Source organism: Euprymna scolopes, chromosome 22, assembly GCF_053919585.1.
Source record: "Euprymna scolopes isolate OS-2025 chromosome 22, ASM5391958v1, whole genome shotgun sequence".
Taxonomy (NCBI): Eukaryota; Metazoa; Mollusca; class Cephalopoda; order Sepiida; family Sepiolidae; genus Euprymna; species Euprymna scolopes.
In genome coordinates, this window is record NC_136503.1 from 17,279,813 (window position 1) to 17,297,181 (window position 17,369).

Below are 17,369 nucleotides of genomic sequence, written 5' to 3' on the forward strand. Positions count from 1 at the left end.
ACTTCAAAACCTGAGTTCCAACTGATTCCAGATTGATTTTCTTTGCTCTGCAGTGCCCTTTTTGTATGAAGTGTGATCAGAGCCAATCCTTGCTCGCTGCGCCACACTCTCGTTCGCTCTGATTGGATGATCAGCCACCTCCCCATACATCCAAATCGGGTAACTTTCCACAAAACAAAGGTTTTCATCGACAAGTTTATTAATAATTGGGCGTTTAGTATATTCACTACAAAAATATGTGCCCTTCTATACAAGCAGAAAAGATTATATGTCCTTATGGTTCATCATAAAAGCAAAATGGAATTCAGGTCTAATCAAGAGTGAGCTGGGGTGTGAGGCGGTAGGCAGTCTTCTACTTCTATTTGTTTTTTTTCTAATTTTCTAATTTATTTTTCCATAAAATAACATGCAATCTGAGTAAGTAAATATTTTTCCAATTATCTCCGTTGGACCATTGTCGTTTAGGTGGGAGGGGAATAACACATTTTTTTCACGATCAAAAAGTATTTTCGATTGTCTCTGAAAAACAGCATGCACTCTGACTATATTGTTTCTGGTACTTCTGCACCTTCGTGTCCATTTTTCCGTGAGTCGCGCTCGGCAACGCCCGGCGTAAAACGGAACACACTGGATTATAACGAGCGAGTTAAGAAAAAAAAATAACCGTCGTAGTATAGCGAGCAAGCAAGTATTAAAAAAAATGTAGGAAAAAGCAGAAAGAAACAAAAACTGAAACCTACCGTAAGAATTACAAACATTTTACAGTTTTATTATCTTTTTAGGCAATTGTTTTTGTTTGGGCTGGGAGTAATAAAAGTTTTTTTTGTTTTTTAAATAAAGGTTTTGAGCAGCTAACAATTGCATTGTTGTAAAACAATTTTTGTGTATGCAATATTTTGTTCGGCAAAAAAAATCTCCTTTTTTAAATTATTTTATATATAGTTTTTTTTTGTCAATTATTGTGGGCAGGTATATACTTTCTCGGGTAACGGGCGGTTTCCTGCGGATAGGCTATTTCTTTAAGGATAATATTTTCTACCGGTTGAAGTGAACTCACAGAAAAACAGGCACTAAACTGCAGAAGTACCTTGTTTCCAATTGCCTGCCCTTGATCATTGTCGCTTAAAGGGTTAACCCATTTTTTCATGATCAAAACGTTCTTCTAATTCATTTATGCAGATTAGATGCAGATATTCGCATTTTCTTTATTTTTCGTTATCTCTATTGTCTTTGTTTATAATTACATTAACTTGGTTTCATGGTCTGTCTGTGAAGTAAAAGTTGACGCCAGAATGTCCATCAATTTCTTCGCTTATAAAAAAACAAAAAACATAAAAACATTAAAATCAATTTGAAGTACTTCATCAATTCATCTCCGGGTTCTTTAGTAATCCGCGCCCATTTCTTTACCTTCAATGACATTAACGCCCGCACCTGCCTTGGCTGTGGTCACATCCATTCCTGGTGAGCTCTTACAAGAATCATTACCTCTGCGATCGGTACAGTCAACCTTGATATGTTTTTTATACTCACTTCCTCTCACTTTCCTTTTCACACACGATATCACTGCCACCAATATCGCGATCAGAACTGTTATCATGCTTATCCAACTTCCCAGCATGATTAACTCATGGAAGCTGACCCATGACACATTAACATCTTTACTTTCTATCTAAGTCTGCGATTTTTCTCAATTAACTCTCTAAATTATCCAATTATTCATTCTCTCAGTCTTGGCAATTCGAAACCTTTAATTTGCCCGTTTAATTATTTACTAACTCAGTCTGCGATTTTTATCAATTAACTCGATACATTATTTGGTTTTCTATTCTCACGTTGTTTTTTTTTGCAATTCGAAGCCTTCCGTCATAGGAGTTACTGCGCCCTTTTATCTGTTTTCCAACCCTTCCAACCCTCCTACATAATTACGTTTTACAGCCTACCGATGTCGCATTAACCGCAACTAATCCCATAAGGATCTTAATACTCAGCCAAACTCCTCTGCATTCTTAAGTACTAGTTAAATGCTTCCTAGCCCCATCGAACTCGTTGATTCTGCCTTCATATTGGTTGATTAATATCCAACAGGTTCCAATCATTCACTAAAGGCCTGAGTGGATGTTGGCGTGATCAACACCTCGCTAGGTAAAAGGTTGCCTAGCCTTATCGAACTCATCGATTCCTTTTTCATATTCTCCGATCCATATCCCACAGGTTCCAAATCACTCCCTAAGGCCACTGATGGCGTGACTGCGGGATCATCACCTCACTAGTCTTAAATACTAGTTAAAATGATGCGTAGCCTCAACGAACACATCGATACCGTTTTGATATTCTCCGATCAGTACCCCATAGGTTTCAACTAACGGCGTGAATATGTGATTATCACCTTAGTAGTTTTCACAAGGAGAACACCATCTTTCATCGTCATAGAGCTCCTGTCATCTATACGAGCTCCATTGTGTACTCTAAGCATGAACAGGATTATCTGTCATTGAATTGAGAATTCCATCTCTTTACCCTTTTCCCTAATACTTTAATTCCCTACATTGTCTTACGCATTCAAATCTAAATCTACAAAATGTCTTCAACGTCTTACGCTCATCGATAACCTTTAACCTAAAAGCTAGCAGAGTGAATGTGGTATTTAATTCTGTTAGGACGTTAGCTCCACCCACACAGAATCTCGCACCATATCAGCTCCTGCTCATTTGCTTCACCATCGTTAGATTCTTCTTGTTGATAACCTCTCACGGGCGGTCTATCAACATCGAATACCAGAATGATCGACAGAAAAACATCCAAAGCTCAATCCGCTCCCAACTACCACCGACAGTTGCACAAGCAGACGGGGGTCTTGTCCGAAGATGCCTATCTCGACTAATGGAAGTTGACCTCTAAGCCTCAGATCCTCAACCACCAATCATTGTTCTGGTTGTATGCATTACATATATATATATATATATATATATATATATATATATATATATAATTAAAGAGTTGAATATATATATATATAATAATAATTAAAGAGTTGAATATATATATATATATATGTGTATATATATGTATATATATATATATATATATATATATATATATATATATATATATATATATATATATATATATATATATATATATATATATATATATATATATATATATATATATATATATATATATATATATATATATATATATATCGGGGGCTATGGTGCAGTTGATAGAGACGTTGAATCTCTAGGATTCCAGATGAGAATTGTCTGAAGATAGCGGTTTCAATCCTACCGAAAGCCAGCCAGAGGCTTACTTGGCCAAAAAACGTGGCGAGACGGCAACAACTACGAATGGCAGTGATTGCTGAGAATGCAGTTAGTAGATTCGAAGTTCCTATCCGTCGTGGTTACCACCTGACGAAGGCCAGAGGAATAGTTGGCCGAAACGTTGTGAAACGACAACTAATAAAGATGAGAATAATAGTCCGCAATAATAAATTAACAAACAATTTGTTTTTTAACCACTTTTTTAATTAACGATCGATGCGAGACCTGACCTGCGCACACGGCGCTTGCTGCGTATAGGTGGTTACCGTCTCTTTTCGATTTCAGCTATTCACATTTTGTTTTTGTTTTTCTTTTTCTATTTTTCCCCTTTCCATTGTTAATGCAGGCACATTTTCAGCTTCATCGCCCCGTTTCAGAGACATATTTCACAGACCCTCTCGAAATTAGAGTAGTTTATAATTTGACATATAAATCATTCTAGTTCTATTTGTTTCTATATTCCTTCTCCATACAAGACAATGGCCAACTCTTTAATTATTGTTCATAAGAAAAATTAACACTACGCAGACAACTTAATGTTTGTTTGTTTTTTTTTAAATCAGAATAATTTAATTATAACTTCACGGGAGCGTTACTATAAAACACATAATTAGAAAGCCAAGTTAATAACTTCCAAGTTATTACCAATACAATTTCAAAATAAGAAATATTCATCTTTAATTCTTATAAATCATCGATCACAATTTCAACATTAGGATTATTCGATTTTAATCTTTCAAACACAATTTTACAATTGAAAATATACACGTTAAATGCTTCCAAATTATTTATATTATCAACGTAATTTCAAAATCAAACAATTTATTTTAAATGCGTACAATTTAATCGTAATCTGAAAAATCAGAAATAATCATTACTATTATTTAACACGTTTACAAAATAAAAAATATTCATTCTAAACTCTTGTAAATAATCAGAACACAAATTCAACATCAGAATTATTAGCTTTTACTTGTATTATTACACATGTTCTTATCTTGTGAGTGATTTTTACAACGTTTCGGTCGATATAACTTCCAACCTTCTTCAGGTGTATCTTGTCGAACTCGGGAATGTTTCTGTCGAACTCGTGAATTTGGACGGAATTTCGAGCGAAGAAGATGAGAGGTTATATCGACCGAAACGTTGTGAAAATCACACTCAAGATGGGAACAGTAGTCCGATAAATAATAATGCAAATAACCAATCCTAATCTCAAATATTCAGAAACGTTATTAGCTTTTACGTTGGATAACACATGTTTTCATATCTGGTAAACGACTTATCAGTCCCAAAGTCGACATTTAGAATTTAAAGACCGTCACGAGACTGAAACAATCATTCAAATATAAACAGAAGTTCTCTTGCCCATTATTTTAAAACCGAATTCAATAATATTGTAATTTGCTTAATACCAATAAATTTTATAAAGTTTATCAAGTTTATGTTCATCCATCCCTCGCCGATAAAAGTGCCAAGTGGCAGGTGCAAAGTCATTACAATATTGTAAGCATATTTCTATTAATTTTACATCGTATTTCGAAATCATCCTACGCCAGAACTTTACATTATAAATATTTGGATACTACTGTAAGTTACTCTAAGAAGGGTAAAAAAGAGAGATAGGTCAAACAAAATTTATAGTCAGCAATAAGTGGTTTATCTATCAAAAATATGCTGTTCTTGAAAACCAAACGTTTGATTCGTCCCAAAATTTTTTCTTTCTATTTTAAATGTGATATACAAATCCGGAACTTCTGCAATAGTGCGTGGTAATCACGTTTTTGGTTTTCAGTTTGAAGAATTATATTATGAGAACACATTAATTTGGTGATCACTCTGCAGCATTTTCTCCATCACCTCCTTTTCATTGTAACTGGTTCAATAAAATTGAATAGAGATCTTAAATTGCACAAATTCCCCTGTTGCTCAACGGTAAATGCAATTGATGAATTGATTATTAATGTTTTCTCATATATTGCAAAAAATTTTAGCAGTGTTGGATGGCTTCGTGAAAGAGCGATATTGGCCTCTAGAAATGATAGTGTTGTTATGATCAATTATAATGTTTTTCAAGAGTTATATATGATTGATTCTAATAGGAAATTCTACTGCCTAACTTCATAATATATATATACACTTGTGCCCGATATTATTCATACCCCCCTTGAAAATTGAGTTTATTAGGTGTAACTTTTGTAAGAATTTATTGTTTACGTCCATATTGATACATATTCTTAATAAACCTCTTCTGATCATTTTCGTCATTTTAAAACCTCGGGATACTTGTAATAAAAGAAATATACAGCTATTTATAAAATCTGCAATGTTCAAAAATAATCATACCCCCTTATATTTTCAGTATTAATCGAGTTTCTGACTGTTTGTTTTCTGTTTGATTCTTATTTTGAATGCTTTTATACAACCTTTGATTAATTTCATTTCGTTTTTTGCATTTTTCAGAAATTAAAATGATATCAACTGAAAACCAATAAAAGAATAAAAATTATTAGAATGGGGAAGAAAAAAGAGCTTAGTAATGATCTTGGGACTAAAATTGTGAATTCACATAAGGATGGTTTAGGTTACAAGTCAATTTCCAAGAAATTTGAGGTCCCTACAGCAACAGTACAGAGCATCATCAAAAAATTCCAGAGCCACCACACAACAAACAACTTGATTGGTAGAGGAAGGAAAAGGAAACTGTCTGCTAGAGCCACCAGGAATATTGTAAGAAGTGTTAATGCAAATCCAACCACCACTAATAAGGACATTTTAGAAAATCTGGAGTCTTCTGGCATAAAAATATCAAGGCAAACATTGCAAAGGACTCTGCATGAAAATGGTCTGAAAGGAAGAAGACCAAGAAGGACTCCATTGTACACCGGAAAACACCTTGCAGCACGTCTAAAGTTTGCTAGGACCCATGTGAATTCTCCAGAGTCCGTTTTCTCAAGTATTTTGTGGACTGACGAAACAAAAATTGAATTGTTTGGCCATATGGATGCTTCTTACGTTTGAAGGAAGAAAGGAGAAGCTTACAACCCAAAGAACACCATACCCACGGTGAAACATGGTGGTGGTAGCCTAATGTTTTGGGGCTCCTTTTCGGCTAGTGGTCCAGGTAGTTTGGTCAAGATAGATGGAACCATGAAAAAGGAGCAATATTTGGAGATACTCCAGAAAAACATTAGACAGGATGCGGAGAAGCTCCATTTAGGACCAAACTGGGTCCTTCAACAGGATAATAATCCAAAACATACTGCCAAAATAGTCAAGAAATGGTTTGAGGATAATCAAATTAATGTTTTGGAATGGCCTAGCCAACGTCCCGACCTGAACCCTATCGATAACCTCTGGCACATATTGAAAACTGAGGTTAAAAAGCGGAAACCTAGAAATTTGAGGGATTTGGAGAACTACTGCATTGAAAAATGGTAAAAAATCAGTGTTGATGCTTGTAAAAACCTTGTTGATAAATATCCCAAACGGTTACAGGCAGTTATTAAGAATAAAGGGCATGCTATTGACTATTAGTAAGAGAGGTATGAATAATTTTGAACTAGTGCCATTATTGTTTTTCTTTGTATAATGTTTCAAACTTGCATAATTTATTTATTTGTTGAGTTTAAATTAAATGCTTATGCTTGATTTATTGTTTGAAATCCCTTTAATATTGTCTACCTTCTGGTTTGAGCAATATTCTTATAGAAATCTCAAAGATCCGAGGGGTATGAATAATATCGGGCACAAGTATATATATATATATATATATATATATATATATATATATATATGTGTGTGTGTGTGTGTGTGTGTGTGTGTGTGTATGTGTGTCTGTGTAGGTCTTGAACCACAAGCTAGAAATTGAGCACTTTTGTATTAACATTTATCACTTAGCAAACGACACAGAAGTTTAGATTAGCAGTTAAAATTCGTCTCTGCAGGGCACAATACAACTAAAAACCAATTCAAACAAACACTGCATAAATTTAATTTAAAACCTGACAACATATAAAAATAGAGATATAAAACCGTTAGTTCAAAGCATAGAAATCATTATGAACGAATCTAAAATTAAAAGTTCATATATTTTTGTGTCTGTTTTTTTCTGAAACTACAGGAAAAACATTCTTAATATTTTCTGACTTTCTTGTAATCAGGTAAACTAATAGAACTAAGATATATGCTCAGTCAGTTAAATCCAAAGTAGCTGAGCAGCGGCTTGGTTCCCACCAGTTCTGGAAAATAGCAACCAGGACCTTGAACAGAAGCGTGCGTTCTATTCCAACTATTACCTGAGGTCATCTCGTCAGCATCAGACAAGGCCAGGCTATTTGCCAAGAACTTTGCAGCTAATTCTGCTTATGCGACAATGACCATCAACTCCCTGTATTTCATAACAGACAACACGCTATGTACCATACAAATATCTTAGCATGAGGTCGCCAAGCTAATCAAGAACCTTGATTCCAGTAAAGCAACTGGCCCTGATGGCATTCTAGTTATAGTGCCGAAAAAGCTCCAACCAGAACTTGCCCCCATACTTACAAAACTGCTTAAGCGTTGCCTTAAGGAGAAGTGCTTTCCAACACCCTCTCTAATTCTCTCTCCTCTGATCTTGAGCACGTGGTACAGTGGGGGAAAATGTGGCTGGTCACTTTTAATGAATCCAAAACCAAGCTTCTATCTTTACATCATGCACGCTCTCATACCCATCTGGCATCAATGGAAATGGATGGCTCTCGTCTTGGGGAGACTCCATGTTTTGACAAGCTTCTGGGTTTGACCTTTACTCCTGATCTGAAATGGAACACATACATACAATCTGTTGCCAGGGACGCTGGGAAAATGGTTGGATCCTTTTACCGCTCCAGAAGATATCTCACTACTGATGTAATTCTCTATCTGTATAAAAGCCAAGTACGTCCAAGGATGGAGTACTGTTGGCACATCTGGGCAGGAGCTGCTACAAAAACCTATCCTGCCTTGACAGAGTACAAAATAGACTTCGTGGTTAAGTGGGGCATGCCCTTTTCTTTTCCCTGAAACCTCTCTCTCACAGAAGAGACGTTGCGAGCCTGTCTTTGCTTTATCGTTATTTCTATGGCAGGTGCTCGTCTGAGCTCCAATCCCTCGTCCCCCTCGCCAATCTGTCACGAGAATAACCCGTCTCGCTTAAACTACTTTCAATAATTTTCCCCACTCTCTATCTGTGCCTAAATCCAAACTCCCTGTATTTCATAACAGACAACACGTTATGTAACATACACATATCTGTGCGTGAGGTCGCCAAGCCTATCAAGAATCTTGATTCCAGTAAAGCAACTGGCTCTGATGGCATTCCAGTTATAGTGCTGAAAAACTTCAACCAGAACTTGCCCCCATGCGTAGATTCCATGAGCAAAGCTTCTTTCTTAGAACTGCATGCCAGTGGAACTCTCTGCTGCTTGATTATTTCCCACCTGAGTACAACTTGGACGTCTTCAAGTCCAACATAAACAGACCCCTGACAAACCGCCCCTTAAGTAAGACACTCCATCAAAACCCCAAATACTAATGATTACTACAATATTATCTCATTGATTATTGTACACGCAATAACCCTTATCCCTGAGTGGCCTTCGGGCCTTGATAAGTGGTGTCCCCCATGTAAAAAAGAAACTTAAAGATGTGTTTTATAAGGTATTCTGCTAATATATATTATGAAGATTAGGCAGTAGAATTTCCTATAGAATTATCTACAACCACCTGGAATGCCACATTATATCCTGATATTGAAAGAAGGAGCTCCAGTTGTATTATTAAGAAATTTTTATCCATCTATTGGAGAGCGAAAAAAATAGACATAAGTATGGACTTTTGAATGGGTATACCCAATGTTCCTCATAAGCTCATAATATGATGTAACCTCATAACCTCCCAACATTGTTTCCAATTTTGTTCGTCGAACGTACATGATAATGTTAGATATCGTTGGGGAAAGAAGGGAATGCTGATGCATATTCTCTCAAATTGTGGGCTATAAATATCTACATCCAATGCAATTATCGATTCCGATGTTTTGAGTGTCTAAATAAATACAGCTATAGTCTTTGTTTTATAATTTTCGATTGCCTTAAATGTCCATGTAATATGTTGACAAATACTGTTGTAGGAAGTTGATCTGTAGATTTCAAATTTTCTGCTAGGTTAAAATTAATAAATATTTAGCTTTTAATCATTAGTAAGTGCTAAACTAAAGTTTGGTTTAACAAGAAACAAAAAGGAAATATTAATTAAAAGAATCGTTTTTTTTTTTTTTTGCATAAGTAAATTTGCACATTTTTTCCCGATTCCGATACTTAAAAAAAGGTAGGATTTTTTTCGACTCCCGAATCTGATTACGACTTATCGTTCCAAGACTACTGTCAACAAAGAGACATATAAGAGCTCACATATAGGTGCTTACAATAATTGGATAACAAATCAAGCAAAAATGTCCCCGTTTTATTATCATTACAAAGTATGAGGAAACAGAGAATGAATAATACTTAAACTAACACAAAGCCAGAATTAAAAAAAAAACAACAACATCAGAAATGAGAAATTAAAACATAATTGTCCATATAAAGGATTGAAAGTCGAATTTCACCAATTATTAAAGCAAAAGCCGATGTGAAACGAATGATTCTACGGCTATCACGTAAAAACTTTTAATTAAGAAATCTCATTAAATATCTCCCGAAAACAACAGAGAACGTGTCCTCTTCTATATTTCCGAATCTCTGAATATAGTGTCATTCAAATTAAATAGGAGACAAGTAACTTGATTTTTTTTAGAAGCAATCCTATTTAAAAACATTGCCTTGTATATACAGCAGAGAATTATTAGCTGTCATTCTTTTAATTAGCAGAATATCTTATAAAACACATCTTTAAGTTTCTTATTTCTATTAGTTTACCTGATTACAAGAAAGTCAGAAAATATTAAGAATTTGTTTTCCTGTAGTTTCAGAAAAAAACAGACATAAAAGTAAATGAACTTTTAATTTTAGATTCGTTCATAATGCTGTGACCTAACGGTTTATATGTTTTTATCTCTATTTTTAAATTTTGTCAAGTTTTAATTAAACTTATGCAGTGTTTGTTTCAATTGGTTTTAGTTGTATTGTGCCCTGCAGAGACGAATTTTAACTGCTAATCTAAACTTCTGTGTCTCGTTTGCTAAGTGATAAATGTTAATACAAAAGTGCTCAATTTCTACCTTGTGGTTAAAGACCTACACAGATACACACACATTTACTATAATAATTATTAAATACATACAGAAGCTAGTGTTCATTCTTTCTTGAATCATCAGTGTAGTGTGTCACGATTAACGGCAGTCAAGAGAGTCGAACCCCGAGAACAGAAAAGTCATGTTTGGCTTCATTAGCAAAAACCCGAACCATTAGGCTACAGTAGACCGCGAGAGATACAAGTCGACTAATGTTTCATCCTTTCGGGAATCATCAGTACAGGGTGTCACGATTAACGCTAGTCGAGCAATTAAGCAACAAAAAGGCGGCCAATATATATATATATATATATATATATATATATATATATATATATATACTAGCAGAAGTAACCGTCGTTGACTGAGTTCAAAAACAGCCTACAGAAAATGGACTGTGATTGATGAAAGTATGATAGGTTATAAAAAGGAGGGGGTTGTAAAGAGATAGGTTTTGATACTCAAAAATTTTACCCTAAGCAACATATGATGAAAGTAAAGATAATTTTCGCGAAATATATTTTTTATATACACTTTGTTTCCATTCGTAGCCAAGAGCGACCAACAAAATGATTTTGCCTTACAAAGAGAAAACGTTATATAATAATATATGTGTAGTTTATATAAAAATTCATTTAAGTAGTTATCGCTTAGAATTTCGTTTTAATTTCGGTTTGCTGAAATTATTTCAAGTAAACAGCATTAAAAACTATTTAAAAATAACCATAAACTGAAAATTTATTGACTTTGGTAACATTTATTTCTTGTATATATTTTTTCGTTTGTTGGCTTTTCTGTTAAACACTCTTACTAAATAATATCGACGGAATATCGCAAAACAAAGAAACAAAAACAGTTTTGAAAAATAATGAAGCTTTACTTACTTTAGTAAAATCATCCGAAACAGCAAAATGGGATATTAAAAAAGTAAACACGTAATTTATTTAGTGCTTTAAAGCAAAGAATCGATATAAATATCAATGAGAAGAAAATGGCGCCCTTTTAAAAGAGAACAGCTTCGTTTCAGTTGTACAGTATTGAACGGTATAGTATTGCGCCCTGGGATTCAGCGTTGTACTATTGTAATGTAAAGAACACGCAGAAAGGGTTGTAATCAACTGAATTCCTTCTAGTACACTGTCAAAAAGAAAGCTTTAGCAGATATATAAATAAAAATAAAAAGGTTATGCAAATGTTTTTAAAAGGACGCGTAATCACGTAAGTAGGATTTTTTCCTTCTTTTGACACGATAAAAAGTAACGTTCTTTTTTATGATTTATCTATTTATCTATTTTCTAAAAGTGCCACGTGCAAGTGGAGAAGGAAAAAAAAGAGTTATGTAAAATTTTTGTCGCGAATTGTCTAAAGTTCCGATTTTTTTTTTTTTGCTTTCACTTTAATAAGAACGTGGATTTATGAGGTGAATTTATTCGACACAATATGATTTAACTCAAAAAAATAAATAAAAGCTAACGTGAATTAAGATTAAAGTTAAGGTGCTATTGTGGACCCTCACCCCTTTTAAAAAACCTTGTTAAACTTTGTGACATATTTACATTCTATGGAGGTCAGGCGTGAATGAACACCCAATAATTTTATTATACCATATTTCTTCAAACTTAAACATAATTATCAAAGTATACTTACGCAAACAGATATGAAACGTCTTGATTAAAGTTTGTGCCATATTTTCATGAAGTACAGGCGCGAACGCAGACCCCACAATTTTATTATACCATTCCTATTTAAGTTGAAACATACTTATCAAAGTATTCTTATGTACATCTATATCAAAAACCCTTGTAACCGTTTTTTTTTTCATATTTAATTTCCATACTTTGGAGTCCAGGCGCGAACGCAGACCCCACAATTTTTCTGAACCACCGTTCTGCCAGATCAAACATAGGCATTCTTGATCCTCGATATATCTTCTATCATTATATGTAATCAGTTTTTTTAAAATTGTCAACCATATAGGAGCCTATTCGTGACCACAGAGACACACACACAAAGACACACACACACACATACGTTCAGCTTTATCTTATAGATGAATATGAATATATATATATATATATATATATATATATATATATATATATATATATATATATATATTGGCCGCCTTTGTGTTGCTTAATTGCCATCAATATATTTTGATATTTTCATACTTTAACGCACACACGCACGCACACACGCATATATATATATATATATACACACACACACACACACACACATATATATATATATATATATATATATATATATATATATATATATATAACGACTGTTCGATAGATAACAAATAGACAAATGTAAAGCCAGATCGTTTAAGTCTAAATGTGGAAGTAAGCTGAAACGTAAATTGAGCAAAGCATTACTAAACACCTGCGTTTGTATATCACTTTAATTATGTATGTTTCCCTAACATTCCAGCTAGAGATTCCCATCAGATACCGAATAACAGTCTGCAGCTGATTCTCCTCAGTTAGTGCTTAGAAAACTGCTTACATAGATTTCAAATGTTCAGCGTGTTTTCTCTCAATTGAAATAAACCCTTCTACACATCACTTCACAGAGTGTCGATCATATTAGCCATGTTTGGCCGTGTGAGTTCATGAGTTGAGAAGATTTCAAAGATTTTCTTCTAAAATATGTTCATCCAAACACGTCGGTACTTGACTATGCTTAAAGCTACTAACGATACCATCGACCTCATAAAAATCGAACACTCGATACCGAGTTTGCGATTACATTATTGTCGCTGTTATGATTCTGAAATCATTCGAAATACACACTTTTATATTCGTACATGTAAAATAAAACTTGAAGTCATGTAGATATATTTTTAAAATTACTAAAGAGATACCGCTTATCAAGGCCCAATGGCCACTAGAGTATAAATGTTCATGGGTGACAGGTAGACTGTGTGATATCTTGATTATTGGTAATGGCGGGACTTTGTTTCATTATTTTAGAGGAAATCTTAGCACAAACTTGTTTAGATTAAATTTATAAACTGCCATGTGGTAGATAGCTAGGAAGCATCTCCGCGGTATTGTGTTCCACAAACGAACATTTCTCCGAAAGAAAATTTGCCCATGCCATTTTCGTTTAGTTTTAGGCACTAGTGGCGAGTAGGGACATTATTAACTGTTGTTGCAGCGAGACGAGTTGCGTATTTTTTGCATGTATTGATTAAATATTGAAGCCCAATAAATCCCCTGCCATAAAAATAATGATGGAATTGAGATAGACTCGTAACATATCTTCTGCGAGAAGAAGGGGTAGGGATGGGAAAGTTTCCTCATCTACTAGATTTTGAAGACGGTTTTGCACATAGTATATGCATTGAGCAGTTCCTCCCCAGACGTAACAACACTATTTCTAAAAAAAAAAAATAGCGCAAGGAGCTTTCCCAGAAAATAGACTACCGGAAAAGTTTAATGAATGGTTTCTTATTAGCTTCAAGCTCTTGTTGGGAAGATCTATCAAATATTTAAGGATTTCTTTATAATAAAATATGGTACTTAATTGAAAAGAATGATAGACAAATATTTAATGAAAAACTATATTTATTAATATTTAATGAAAAACTATATTTACTAAAATTTAATGAAAAACTATATTTACTAATATTTAATGAAAAACTATATTTAGTAAACGACTTAAAACAATACCGGAAGAGATATACAGCAGACAGTCAAGTTTGACATTTTAATTTAACTCTGAGTTATGTTTTGCAAATACTAATGGATAGATACCATATTAATGTTCGTTTATATGCATATGGCTGACTGAATTACATCTGGTTGATTCTCGGACTTTAATCATAACACCTATATTATCCAAGCAACGCTATTTGCAATGATATATATTGAGATTAAAATAATAATTAATGCATTATTATTGCTTGAAAATTTATTAGTCTGTACTCACCGCGAATATTATTAAAGTTTAAATAATTAATAATTAAATAATCAATCATGCTATAGAAGTTTACACCTTGGACTTTATCCTTCGCCATCAAAAACAATCGTATCTAGGATATTTCCTAAATGGTCTTTACCTTGTGATTTAGGACTGATGCTGGTCCTGTAATGTTCTAGGAGATCTACGCTTATAGACTTTGCCTCTCTCCATAGAAAAGAGGTTAGTTTACTGCTAATTGCCTGGGGCGCCCATACTAGGGGATTCAAAGGAAGCTCCTGAGACTAGAGTTCTATTTTCCGGTGTCTGCCGCTGGCTATTCAATCCCGCTTTCCGACCGCAGTGTCATATTTTCTTGCCGTGGGACGGATATACATCCATTGCACAGTGGATCGGTTATATTGAATTTTGTTTGGTGTTAACAATATAAAATTAGCTGATTTGGAGAAAAATAGTTTCAGACAATGAATATTTCTGAAACGGATACTTACTACACTTTAAAAGATGTAAAACGACGGTAGACATTTCTACCGCAATTAAAATATTATTATCCAAGTCAGTTTTGCACGGATGCATCTCAATGTTTAAATACTTAGAAAAAATTAATACAATGCATAAATAATGAGCCAGTTACTAATTACCAACCAAATTTTCGCAACCGTGTAATTTTTATAATTATTCCTATTTGATGCCAAACAAATCCACACATTTCCCAAACTTCCCTTCTTTCCCCCATCTCTCTCTCTCTCTCTCTCTCTCTCTCTCTGTTTATATCTCTACTAGACCACCCGTGACCCGTTGGGTCAGTACGTTATATTAGCTATGGAATTCATGTATGAGCGTGACACTTGTGGCATAAAGAAAATAGTTTTTTTTTACATAACAGAAGCATTTCTATGAAAGTATATTAAAATGAAAAAAGAATATAGATAGATTTGTACGAGTCGTTCTGTTTATTATAATTGTTATTTTTTTTTAAATTACAGTTACTGAATTATAAGTGGTTGGTCATACTTATAGGTAAATATGCACTGAACAGGTATCATAATCCTTATTATAGTTGAATTCAAATTTTGATATATCATCTTTTAAATGAAATTGTTAGTTGAAAGTACAGAATAATAAAAAAAACACTCTCCACATGTTAATAATGGCTTTTTAAATAGAAAATGAAAATAAAATGTAACTTTTTTCATTTAATTTAAGCAAACATTCAGTACCCATTGTGTAAAATATTTAATTTGTATGTTAATAATAAGGTCAATAAAATTAAGACAATTCTTTTCTATTTACATTTTTTGTACAATTAATTTTTTTTAAAGAAAACGTTTGTTATCCTTTTGCTTAATTGAGACTTCTTATCAGGTTCTAACTCTCTTATATCCAGATTAATTATATTAATCAATTTATTTTATTGAATATGTATCGCTGAAAAGCACGGGTGCTTAAGCACTTATTGTACAGAAAATAAATATTGTATTCATATGCTAATAATAAGGTCACTAAAACTAAGACAATACTTTTCTATTTACAACATTTTTTGTACAATTTGAGTGTTTTAAAAAAACTTTTATGTTTTCCTTTCGCTTAACTATCCAGTTTTACATCGCTCCCTTTTTCTCTCTCTCACACATACACGTAACTATTTCTCGCGTACGTAACGAAAACAGAGGGAGTAGGAGTGTTGAAATCTATGAGAGTGAAAGTGAGAGGTGTTTTCTTTCACCGCCGCTGTTTCTATTAATAATGAGTGTTGTTTTTTAAAAGGGAGAAGTTTTTTGGAAACTGCGACAGACTTTACGAAGTTGAATGTTTTTAGCCGTTAAAAAAAAAAAAAAAAACTACGGTTGATTTTATAAAATTATTTATTTATAATGACATGAATTAAAGATTTCTCGCGTACGTAACGAAAACAGAGGGAGTAGGAGTGTTGAAATCTATTAGAGGGAAAGTGAGAGGTGTTTTCTTTCACCGCCGCGGTTTCTATTAATAATGAATGTTGTTTTTCTTGTTTGTTTACTTTTGTTTTTTTTAAAAGGGAGAAGTTTTTTTGAAACTGCGACAGACTTTACGAAGTTGAATGTTTTTAGCCGCTAAAAAAAAACAAAAAACTATTTGATCAAATTAAATGAAATTGTTTGTATTAAAAGCGATATAACAATTCCGGAATTGGAATAACGGATTGAAGACGTAGCTATTTACGCATGCGCAACCGGATGTTGAAAACCGGAAATCTGATTGCAAACATACAAGATCCATAGACTTTTAGTATTATATAGATTTCTCTTTTTTCATCTTTTGCTGCCGACAACGTATTCTGTTTCGCGCTTCTAATTCCTTTGTTTATTGTACAAGCCAAATTTGCACATATATTGCTTCAAGCATCATTTCTGTTTGTCATTTAAGCACACAAAACAATCTTATCAAACTAATCAATATCCAATCTATGAAATCAGTTATACTAAGTCCAAATCTTATCTATACTAACCATTTGCGCAAATATATATCTGCGCCTGTAATTCAGTTTTGTATTTGTAAAATAACAAGTTAGGTTCAAGTAATTGTAAACAGCAAATTATTTATATAAATATTGTTTCAACATGCAATAAGCTAGAAAATATTGGTGTCTTGTAAAATAGATACAATTAATCTACCTTCCGTAGTTTGTAAGACGGTGTGTTTTTGAAAATAATGTAAAATATCGTGTTTCAAATTTGACTGTATAAAAAATGATAAAGCGATTACTTTTGAAGACTTAAATTCATGTTATTTATGATAATTTCCTATTTGTTTATACTCAGTGCATTTTTTTTAAATTTAAACAGCTAACATTCAAAATGTAATCTTTTATA